Source organism: Sapajus apella, unplaced genomic scaffold (genome assembly GCF_009761245.1).
Source record: "Sapajus apella isolate SASKATOON/1434 unplaced genomic scaffold, GSC_monkey_1.0 scaffold2070, whole genome shotgun sequence".
In the NCBI taxonomy this organism is placed as follows: Eukaryota; Metazoa; Chordata; class Mammalia; order Primates; family Cebidae; genus Sapajus; species Sapajus apella.
In genome coordinates, this window is record NW_022438996.1 from 1 (window position 1) to 11,150 (window position 11,150).

The window sequence follows — 11,150 nt, forward strand, 5'->3', positions numbered from 1 at the left end:
AGGGTTTCTCTGATAGAAATCTGGTTAGCTCTGCTCCACTTCTCCAGTTGCATATGTCTTAGTGAGAATGAGGGAAACCGTCATAAAGAATATGCACTCACTGTGCTCACAGTATCTGCTGGGTAAAAACCTCGACTTTGTGTCCAAAACCCATTTCAAGTCTTATAAAAATCTATAGTGCTGTACACAGAAAAAATGCACAGAAGCCCATTTGTGGGGTTTTCATAGATTATCTATATCTTAAGGTAAGGACAGTAGTTTTGTAATGAAAGCACAAAATGGATGACTAACAATTTCAAAATGTGTATGGGTTTTAGTTTATAAGTGTTTCTTGCAAGGTTTGTGTACCACGATCTTGTCTAAGACTTGGGAAACTCAGAGATGAAAGAGACAAAGGCCACTGCTCTCAGAGTCTACGCACTCCTAGGGGCCTCCCAACTGCAACACCCTCCAGAATAAGGTAATTATCCCACACCAGGTAAGGGAATTTGAAAATGGCTATCCAGTAACTCCAGTACAAGTTACCTATTAATCTTTACCATAATCCTAAATTTTCTGGAAAGATGTGATTTAGTTAGTCTTTGGAGGGTATAAGTAAGTAAAACTAGCAAAGTTTATGGCTGTTTCGACTTCTACCTGTGGCAGAAGTCAAAACTACACTTAACGCCTGGACAGGGACTTGAACCCTGGACCCTCAGATTAAAAGTCTGATGCTCTACCAACTGAGCTACCCAGGCCCTTCCATAAAAGATTTGCTAATTCTTTAAATAATGTAATCCCATCAGTAATTTTGCTCCCCAAGAAAAGCTGGAGGAAATCAATGGTTTCAGAAACTACCAGGGTTGTGGCTCAGTCACCTAAGCCATTTAATCACCAAGCAGGTAAGTTAACCTCCACACTGTACTTTCATTAAACAGCCTATTAATGTGCACACTTGTGGGGAGAATGAAGATTATTCTGATATTGCCAAAGGGAGTTTCGTGCCTCCTTGCCATCCTGGAGGGAGGAGCCAAGAGGAGGAGACCCTCTTCAGCAATGATTGGCCTAATTGAGGAGAATCCTTGAGAGAAATGTGGAAAGAAGGTGAAGCTTCTCTGTTGCCTCAGTTGCTATTTTTCCCACACTTTCCAAAATGGAATGTGTAGGTTCTTTACAGCTAGGAGGAAATAAAAATACAAGTTTTTCTCTAATTTCTCTTCACATTTTGTCTGGAGCCCCAACTCATTCAAAGACAAGAATGGCCTGGCAGTTGAGGAAGTAGTGCTCCTAGTTCGTTCCATATTTATTAATTCATGAGACATCTGCAAAGAGGGACCATGGGGACAAAATCCCCAAATCAAATGTGGCAGAAGAGAAAGATAAGAAGAGACTTGTTACATGAGGAGCTGTACCAGATCTGGGCTACCTAACCCAGGACTATTTATTTTTGAGTCAGTAATTCTATTATTTAAAACATTAGGTTGGGCGCAGTGGCTCACGCATGTAATCCCAACACTTTAAGGGGCTGACACTGGTGGATTACTTGAGGTCAGGTGTTCGAAACCAGCCTGGCCAACATGGCGAAAACTGGTTTCTAAGAAAAATACAAATAATAATAGTAATTAACTGGGAGTGGTGGTGGGCACCTGTAATCCCAGCTACTCAAGAGGGTGATGCAGGAAAGTTACTTGAACCTAGGAAGCAGAGGTTGCAGTGAGCTGAGATTGCACCATTGCCCTCCTGCCTGAGTAAGACTCTGTCTTAATAAATAAATAAATAAATAAAACATTATTTATTAGCGTTTCTATACAAGAAGACAAACGCAATGTAACCAAATATGAAAAAGTCACATGGTACCCATGATACCAACTATTATAAAATAGTATATGTGTAAATGCTATTTTATTATGTAAGTTACATACAGAATTTCAGGAATTAAAAGTAATGTGACAAATATATACCTAGGAGCATGACATTATTTAAGAATAAGTGTCAATTAGAGATTATTTTGGTTTGACCTAAAACACAAGCCATCATGCCTGCAGGGTTTTTCCCTCCAATTTTCAAGTAATGCATGCAACAGACCTCCTTGTTCTATTTCTGAGTTTCATGCCATTTTAAGCGCCTTTTTATGATTCAGTGATGAGATAAATCAGAGGGGGAAGGAAATGTGGAATAGGAGATCAGGTGAGGCCTTGGAATAAAGTAGTGGGCAGCAGGGGATGATAATTATGATCTGGGAAAGGGTGAAGACAAGTTTGGCAATGGGATTGCATATTGCACAACTTCTATTCCTGCTACATGTAATAGGTTTTCCTTCTTTACCAAAAACTGCAAGCCTCATTTCACTTAATCCACCTTGCCCTTGCTAGTCCCTCAACTAGTAAACATCTGCCCCAAATAGTCACATGATTCAATCCTTATATTCTTTCAGGTCTTTGTTCAAATCTCGCCTTCTCATTGAGTCCTTTAACAACAATGCTATTAACTATTGTGAAAATCTCCCTCATGTCCCATATCTCTTCTTTGCTTAATCTTTCTTTTTTTTTTTTTGAGATGGAGTTTTCCTCTTGTTGTCCAGGCTGGGCGCAATCTTGGCTCACCCCAACCTCCACCTCCTGGGTTCAAGCGATTCTCCTGCCTCAGCCTCCCAAGCAGCTGGGATTACAGGCACATACCACACACCATCTATCTGTCTACCTATTTTAACCATGAGAAAAGCAGCCCCTGACATCCAGGAGCTGGGCTGGCGCTTACAACTAGATCTTGATACTTTTCTTTTCTTTTGAGACAGAGTCTCACTCTGTCGCTAAGTTTGGAGTGCAGTGGCACAATCTCAGCTCATTGGAACCTCTGCCTCCTGGGTTCAAGTGATTCTACTGCCTCAGCCTCCCAAGTAGCTGAGATCACAGATGCTTCAGCCACACATGGCTATATTTGTATTTTTAGTAGAGACGAGGTTTCACCATGTTGGCCAGGCTGGTCTTGAACTCCTGACCTTAGGTAATCAGCCTGCCTACCCCTCCCTAAGTGCTGGAATTACAGGTGTGAGCACCGTGCCTGGCCTAGATCTTGATATTCTTCTGTAGAATATAAACAATTTTACAGAACATCAACAGCAGAACAAAATTCTCCAATAAATTAGAAACCAGGCCATTTCATAATCGTATCTGAACACAAACAAAACATGAACATTGTTCACGCCACAAAATACCAAACATTTTCCTCTCCCAAATCACAAGAATAATGGCTACTTCTTTACCAATGACAGCGTTAGGCTTGCTCTAGCCTTCCCTCCCTTTAGATAAGATTTATTAAGATATCCAATGACAAAATTACCCCTACTTCCTGACGGTATCCAAAGCAGGGCCAAGCCCTACTTTGTTAACCTTCTCCCAAATCACCCAGCCAAAGTCTGAATTTTATAATTGTTTTTTTCTAACACCCTATTAGTGATACACCCATGGTTCCCATGTTGTGTGTTCTCCCTCACTGCAACATGTAATAAACATGTAATGAACATGTAATAAACATAATGCAGTGAGGGAGAACACACAACATGGGAACTCATTCAACTCCAGGTGTGTCCCTGGAGGCCTTTGGTGAGACTGCGTTGGCACCGATCAGTTCGATGTCTTTGTCTGTCTCCCTCCACTGCTCCACTTCTGTATCTTTGGTACCAACTACAGAATCACAACCTGACGAGCATTCAACAAATATTTGTGAGATGAACGAATGAGTGAACAGGCCAGTAAAGTCAGTTTTGCCCGAAGGAAAGCAAAGGCTACATTCCTGAGCAGGGCAGGCCAGCAAAGCAGCAAATCTTGCCATATGCCTGGCTCTCCAGAAAGGCTGGATTAGCGTAGCTGGAATAAAGCAGGCTATTTTCTTTGTGGGTAGCATGCTGCATTTCTTGGTGGCTCATAAGCCAGTCCACTTGGTGTGTTTACTCTACTCTTCCCCACTCTCCTTATACTCAAGCAAAGCCTGGCATGAGTGGGAGCTTCAAAATTAGGTCAGCCACATTTCAACTGGGAACGCCCTTACTCTGTTAGGATTCAGATTAAGAATCCTAGAAGAATGTAGAAGAAGCTGGATTCTTCTACCAGTGCCATCAGTATTAAGAGTTTCCTGATTTATACTCAGGTCAACAGTAAATAATGAATCAGTAAATCTTTTCATGTCTTTTTTTATCAAGTCACATTTTCTTCTACCATATGATGATATCTCTCAGTATTTCCCACTTAAAAGCGAAAAAAAAAAAATCGTAAAATATGTTTGGTCTACTTAACAGAGAAAATCTCCTTGGTGTTCGACAGTGAAGTTTGTGTTTGACACCCCTCACTGGTCACTTCATTGGCTGCATTTGAGATCTAATGCAATCACTTCTGGTCTTCACGTAACTGTCATCAAGTCATGTTATAGATTAGGGGCATTCCCATTTATGCAAAAAATTAGGTCACTTTTCTAAATGGAACAATTTCCTTTAGATGAAGGTTCTATAAATAATAAGCTTTTTGATAGTCCTTTTCAAAACTATTCTGAATGTCTCAAACTACCTTCCAACATTTAGACATTATAGCTCTGCCAAAGCCTGCCTCCAGTTGTGTTGGTTTGGGAGGGGGAAGAAAAGCCCTTCTTTAGGCATTTAAAAAACTCTTTCACTGGTGAAAATTTCTACTTTGATTTCGTTTTTTCTCTGTGAATTTTGGTTTGTGACATTGTGAACATGGGGTGGCAAACTGTCATGATGCCCTTGTATGGGGGAGAACCTAGTCTATCGATTGCTACGTATGCTTCTTGCCCATGGATCACTTCCTTTTACTCTTCCCTACGGATAAAGCTACCAGCTCATTTTCCCCATGTGGTGCATCTGATGGCCACCATCATGTAGTCCAAACCATCACCACCTCTGCCTGGACCACTACAAGGTTCTTCTAAGGATGGAGCCTGAATTCAGTCACACTTATATCTGACTCAAGGTTTTCATTCTTTCCACTTCTCTATATGGTGTTAAAATATTTTACATGCTATAGCTACATCACAAACTTGCTAATACAAGTCCCAGCTACTTGTGAGGCTGAGGCCCGGGGGGGATCTCTTAAGACCAGCAGTGCCAGGCTGTGGTGCACTAAAATCACGCCTGTCAACAGCCACTGCGCTCCAGCCTGGGCAGCCAGACAAGAGCCTGTTGTTGTTGTAGTTTCAAAATGACGGACAAGTAAACAACAAAAAGACCAACACCTCTGTCCACTGTCTATTCACAAAATAGCCTGCAACTGTACAATAACTGATTTACAATGCGTGTCTGTAATGCTGGAAGCCCTGCCCTACAAGAAATGGGAGCAAGGACATCTGCGAGCCTGTGGATTAAAACCTCTCTGCATGTTCTTCACATGTACCCCCAAAACCTAAAATGCAATAAAATAAATAAATGGGGGGAAAAAAGTCTCACCTTCATCACTGACGGGAGGGACAGGGGAAGGCGGACACAGTTTATTGCTGGGGAATGGCAGTAAGCCCTTTTCACTCCTATCTCTATTCCCACACTTCGTACCATATATCACAACCCTTCACTTCTGCATCCCCTTTCCCCAGGCCATCAGGAAGAAATAAGAAAAAAAAAATGAGCGATAAAAGCCAGCGGATGAAGAAAGTGCTGGAAGAAGTGGGGCCCCAGGGAGAAACGCAGGAGGAGTGTGCAACGTGCCCCCACCTGCACTTAGAGGGACAGCGCGGATGCTGGAAGACAAGGTTAAAGGGGGCGTTCAAGCCTTTCTCACCGGCTCCCTCCTTACCTATGTTGTTTTTTCAATTTAATTATGAGAAGAGAGTGTAAGTCTCAAAAAGCCAGCAGAAGACGTCTCCGCAGCCAGCGCTAACAAGATTTACAAAGTTAAGTGAAATTCCCACCCTGTCCGGACTCACTTGGATCGTGGGGCTGGTGGGTGAATGGGGAGAGGGGAACTCGGTGGGCGGCGAGGTCAGGGGCGGTGTGGGCAGGAGCGGGCTCCCAATACCGGGCTCTGGTCCTGGGGCTGCCTTAACTACGTGCCATGCTGATAGTCCTCAGCTTCCAACAAAACTCAGCTTTACTCCTCTTGTTTCCCTGGAACCGATTGACTATTAATTACACTAAGTAGATGACTGAACCATCCTCTCCACACAGGTGTCAGGATGGCCGAGTGGTCTAAGGTGCCAGACTCAAGCTCAAACTTCCCTCACTGGGGGTTCTGGTCTCCGAATGGAGGCGTGGGTTCAAATCCCACTTCTGACATAGACCTATTTTGCATCTGCCACAGATTCAAGATCTGCAACTTCTCCTGTTAACTGTCTTACTACCCTACCCTTTTTCCCTATTTTTTTTTTTTTTTTTTTTTTTTTTTTTTTTTTTTTACTCTTTGGCAGACTCACCAAACGTTGCTCTTCTATACTTTCTTCATTAGAACATTGTGCTTCTTTCACTCTTGTTGGACCAGTGTGGTTTAGACATCCTTTCCTTTCCCTCTGTCTTCCTTCCTGTGTCCTTTCAATAAAAATTACACAAATTTCTACATGGAATAATAGTAATAGCTCAGCCTTAAAATCTAGGTCTAAAATATAGATAAGGAGTGGGCTTTAATTCCTATTTTCAGTGCTTCAACTTCTCTGTAAGTGGCAGGCATTTTGAGCACTCCTCCACAATTCTGCACGTCTTTCCTTCTCCATTGCCCTCACCTAACCTTCTTTTTCTTCACCTACTGGCCTTCTTCTTTCCTTCCTCATATACCTTCTCCCCGTCACCAAAAAAAAAAAAAAAAATTCAGAACACACGTGGTTGCTGCAAGGATAAACAAAATGTCATAGAATAGAGAGCTCAGAAATCAAGTGCACTTACGTGTAAATTTAATACACGATAAAGGGCAGCATTGCAGCTGGAGTAAGAGAGTATAATTTACTGAGAAATCGATACAGGAATAAACAGGTTCAGAAGCTGTGACTCTATCACACCCCCTTTCATTGCCTGACCTGATTAGACGTAATTTATATCATAAGAAGAGGAGTATGTAACAAATAATAAATATTCTACATATGGTCAATCAACACATTAGCTGATCATTATTATTAATAATGATAATAATATGGATTATTGATAATGATCAATAATATTGGTTATTGATCAATAATGATATGCTACATTATTGCCAAACTCTACAAGTTGAGGGGAAAATCCACCATGTCAAATGGCATGGTTTTTAAAAAGGGCTTTGTTGGTGGATTTATTTTACTAAGCAAGCAAAGGCAGAGGTTGACCAATTCTGTGTTTATTCTACATAGAAGCATGCCAGGCACCGGCACTAATGGAAACACAGCAGGTCTGTGGTCCACAAGAAGGCATCTTCCCCCTATTTCTCACCCTCCACAAACGGAAGAGCCTTTTCCAAGACCTTCAGTGAGAGTGGCCCAGACCTCTCGACAGCAGACAATCTGGCTTTAAGGTGTGATGTGTTTGTGATACAATGGTACAATCCATGCTATGGAATACTACGTAATTCATATAAAGAATGAAAGGACACTACATATGTTAAATGGTATCACTACTGTCAAAGATGAGTGGAGATATACCTCTATATGTGTATCAGTAGATAATGTGTGTATACATAAATGCATCTATATGCATCTTCCCAGAAATATATTACATATTCCTAATGTTAACATACATATAAAATCTCTGGGAAGATGCACAGAATACTTGAAACTATGCACCAGTGGAGGGAATTAAGGAAGTAGTGGTCTAGGAAGAAAAGGAGACATTTTCTAGCTATATTTGTACAGCTGGGTAGGGGAGGACTTTTACCAATCTTTGTTTTGGATCAAAATCAGTGCTAGAGACCCTCCTTCATAATATTTCATTTAAAAGCAAATTTAATTTCAATTAATTTCTTAGAGCTGAAATCTTTGCACTACCGATGATCGCTTATTGGGGTTGAGGATGAGTTAAAGAGCAGATTTGAGTCTTAACTTTTCACCAGCAAGAAAAATGGGCTATTTCCAAACAGAAGCTGCAGAATTCTTACAGGCACAGTTTAGGACGTCTACTGGCAATTCTCAAGCAGAGGCCGGGAAAACGATAAATTTATCTGCCCCAGAAAGTTGTTTTTCATAAGAAAGAAACAGTTCCTGGTATTCATTTTAATATCCAACTTTTATTATTTCCCCTTTGATATGGTCGTTTAGCAACTGTAGATGTCTATACATGAAAATGTTTCTGAAGAAGCTTCTCAGATGTTAACATTACAAAGTAGAAAATGAATTACAGAAAAATGGGATTCGCTGACTGGAGAAAACGTCCAATTAATATGAGGAGAAATTGGGCTGGGTGCAGTGGTTCACTCCTATAATCCCAACACTTTGGGAGGCCGAAGTGAGTGGATCACCTAAGGTCGGGAGTTCAAGACCATCCTGACCAACATGGAGAAAACCCATCTCTATTAAAAATACAAAATTAGCCAGGTGTGGTGGTGCATTCCTGTAATCCCAGCTATTCAGGAGGCTGAGGCAAGGAACATCACTTGAACCCAGGAGGCAGAGGTTGTGGTGAGCCAAGGTCATGCCATTGCACACCAGCCTGGGCAACAAGAGTGAAACTCTGTGTGTGTGTGTGTGTGTGTGTGTGTGTGTGTGTGTGTGTATGTATATATATGTGTATATATATGTATATACATATATATATGTGTATATATATATATATATATATAGAGAGAGAGAGAGAGAGAGAGAGTATAAAAGGAGAAACTACTTGTACAGGTATTCACTCAAATCACAAAATGTAACATGTAACTCTGGCAGGACTCGAACCCACAACCTTTGAATCTCTTGATTTAGGCTAGAAGTCCAATGCGATATCCATTGAACCACAGAGCCTGCTTGTGAGCCACCTTCTGTCTTGAGATTGCTAATTAATTTGGTTATTCATGTAATATTTTTCCTGAAAACATTCTGCTCCAGTCACCTGAAAGAAACACAAAAATGAGACAACACAAGGGATACGCAATCCCTGACACGGAGGAGTTACTGAGCCTTTCAATAACTATTTTCACTTGTCTCTATGTGAACAACTGGATATTTTCCGGACAGCTGAACACATGGAGGTTTCTGGAGGGTGCCCGGCCCAGGCAGTGCTTGGAAGCTCCCGGCCCCTTCTCCCATAGCTTGCCCTGCGTGCCTCTTCATTTGTATCCTTTGCGATATCCTTTATAATAAACCAGTAAACCCTACAGCCTAGCGCCCGCAACATAGGAGGTACAGGTGGCTTGCTCTGAGGATTTGGACTTGCCCTGCACCGCCCCCTGGGAACCGCGGGTCTCCTACAAAGTCTCCTGGGCCAAGCTATTGGAGGGCGGTGAAGAGAGGATGCAGGCACCGCAGGAAGATCCACGCCTCAGGGGCCAGCACTATCATCAAAAAGGGCAAGATGGCTCTCTCCAGGCCCCCAGTGAAAGGCCCTATTCCCTGAATATCCAAAGCACAACCAGCTGCAACTCGTGGGCATAGAAGAGCACTCTGCAGGCACCGCAGGGGCAGAGAAACCTAAGCAGCAAGGTGACCCTGAGAGTGACAGGATACCCTAAACACTGTAGAGAATTTTAAGAAATACAGAGCTGGGGCCGGGCGGGGTGGCTCAGGTTTGTAATCCCAGCACTCTGGGAGGAGGAGGTGGGCGAATCATTTGAGGTCAGGAGTTCGAGACCAGCCTGGCCAACTTGGTGAAATCCCATCTCTACTGAAAACACAAAAATTACCTGGGCGTGCTGGTGTGCAGCTGTAGTCACAGGTACTCAGGAGGCTGAGGCAGGAGATTCACTTGAACCAGGGAGGCAGATGTTGTGGTGAGCTGAGATGGTGCCACTGCACCCCAGCCTGGGCGACAGAGGAAAAACGTAAAAATATAATTTAAAAAAAGAAACTCTATTGAGTCATTATCCTCGCGATGACAGTGGTGTTCTAGGGATGAGAGGTTGCCTTTCATTTCTACTGTTTTCCATCATTCCAAACATGATCACAAAGGAGTCTATGGGAACATAGTCTTCTGTAGAAGTTCTTTGGGGAATTTAGGAGGTCTGTTCTTGAAGCACCAGCCAAAATCAATCCAAGATATGGACACTTGGCAGCCACTGGCAAAAGGGACCTCACTAAACGCCGCACTGTTTTAACAATTGTTGGGTTTCTCTTATCAAACTTGGACCCTTCCCTTCCTGTTTTCCAAAGACATTTTATTGCTTTAGTTGTGTGTTCATTGTCCCCACTAATATTAGGATATAAAAGGAATGCTAAGTTCATTTAGTGTTTTTGCATGTGTCATAGCTTTCATGTTATTAAAGGTATACATGTGGGGAGAAAAAAGAATAGTTTGACCAGGGATCAAAATCCATATCTCTTTTAATCTGGCCTCTCCAATTCCACGCTTGGGACAGTAATTTCACAGAATGGAATTTGAGGAACTTCCAACATTTGACATTGAATGGTATTTTTAATACATAGCCGAGCCCCGTAAGTCCCTTTCCTCTAGCTCCAGTCTAGAGTTCTCTCTGGAAAGAGAGGCCCTTCTTGTTCGTTCTTGTTCATGTCTGTATTTTTTATTTGTTTGTGTTTGAGAACGAGTTTCGTGTGTTTTGAAAATAAGCTCACAGAGCAAACGATGACCTTGTGGCACAAATTCACTGCATCCAGGTAGCTCTGGAACGCCCTCAGGTTTTCTAACCTGGGAATTTTCTTTTAGCGACTGCTTGGACTGAGATGCAAAAACGCCGTCTTTGCTTTTCCGCCTTTAGGTAAGACAGTGCGGCCGTACCTGCTCCATTAGCGGCGGTCGGTTAGGTGGCTTCTTGTCTTCCTGGACAGAAAGGAATGAAGTCGTTGAAGGTGACACTAAGAGCGGGAGAGTCCAAGTTTGGAGACGTGGAACGGGTGAGCGGTTGTCACCTGAGCGATGGGAGGAGAATCGCGGAGGGAAGAAAAGAAATCTCAGGTGATCCGCGCCCCGAAGATGGCTTGGTGCAAAGTGACAGAAACAAATGCGGCCGTCACTGAAGAGTTGGAACCAAGGCCCCCACGCGAAGAAACAAACGTGACCGTCACGGAAGCGTTAGAACCCAGGCCCCCACGCGGAGAAACAAATGCCTCCGTCACGG

General features: G+C 42.7%; 2 non-coding genes across 2 annotated transcripts; one reads left to right on the forward strand and one right to left on the reverse strand.

The window, feature by feature from the left end:
• Nucleotides 1-664: 664 nt before the first annotated feature.
• TRNAK-UUU lies at nt 665-737 on the reverse strand. Its single transcript has one exon. It is a non-coding gene; the product is annotated as a tRNA-Lys (tRNA).
• A 5,413-nt stretch (nt 738-6,150) lies between these two features.
• On the forward strand, nt 6,151-6,256 carry TRNAL-CAA. The gene is made up of 2 exons: nt 6,151-6,188; nt 6,211-6,256. It is a non-coding gene; the product is annotated as a tRNA-Leu (tRNA).
• The last annotated feature ends 4,894 nt before the right edge of the window (nt 6,257-11,150 follow it).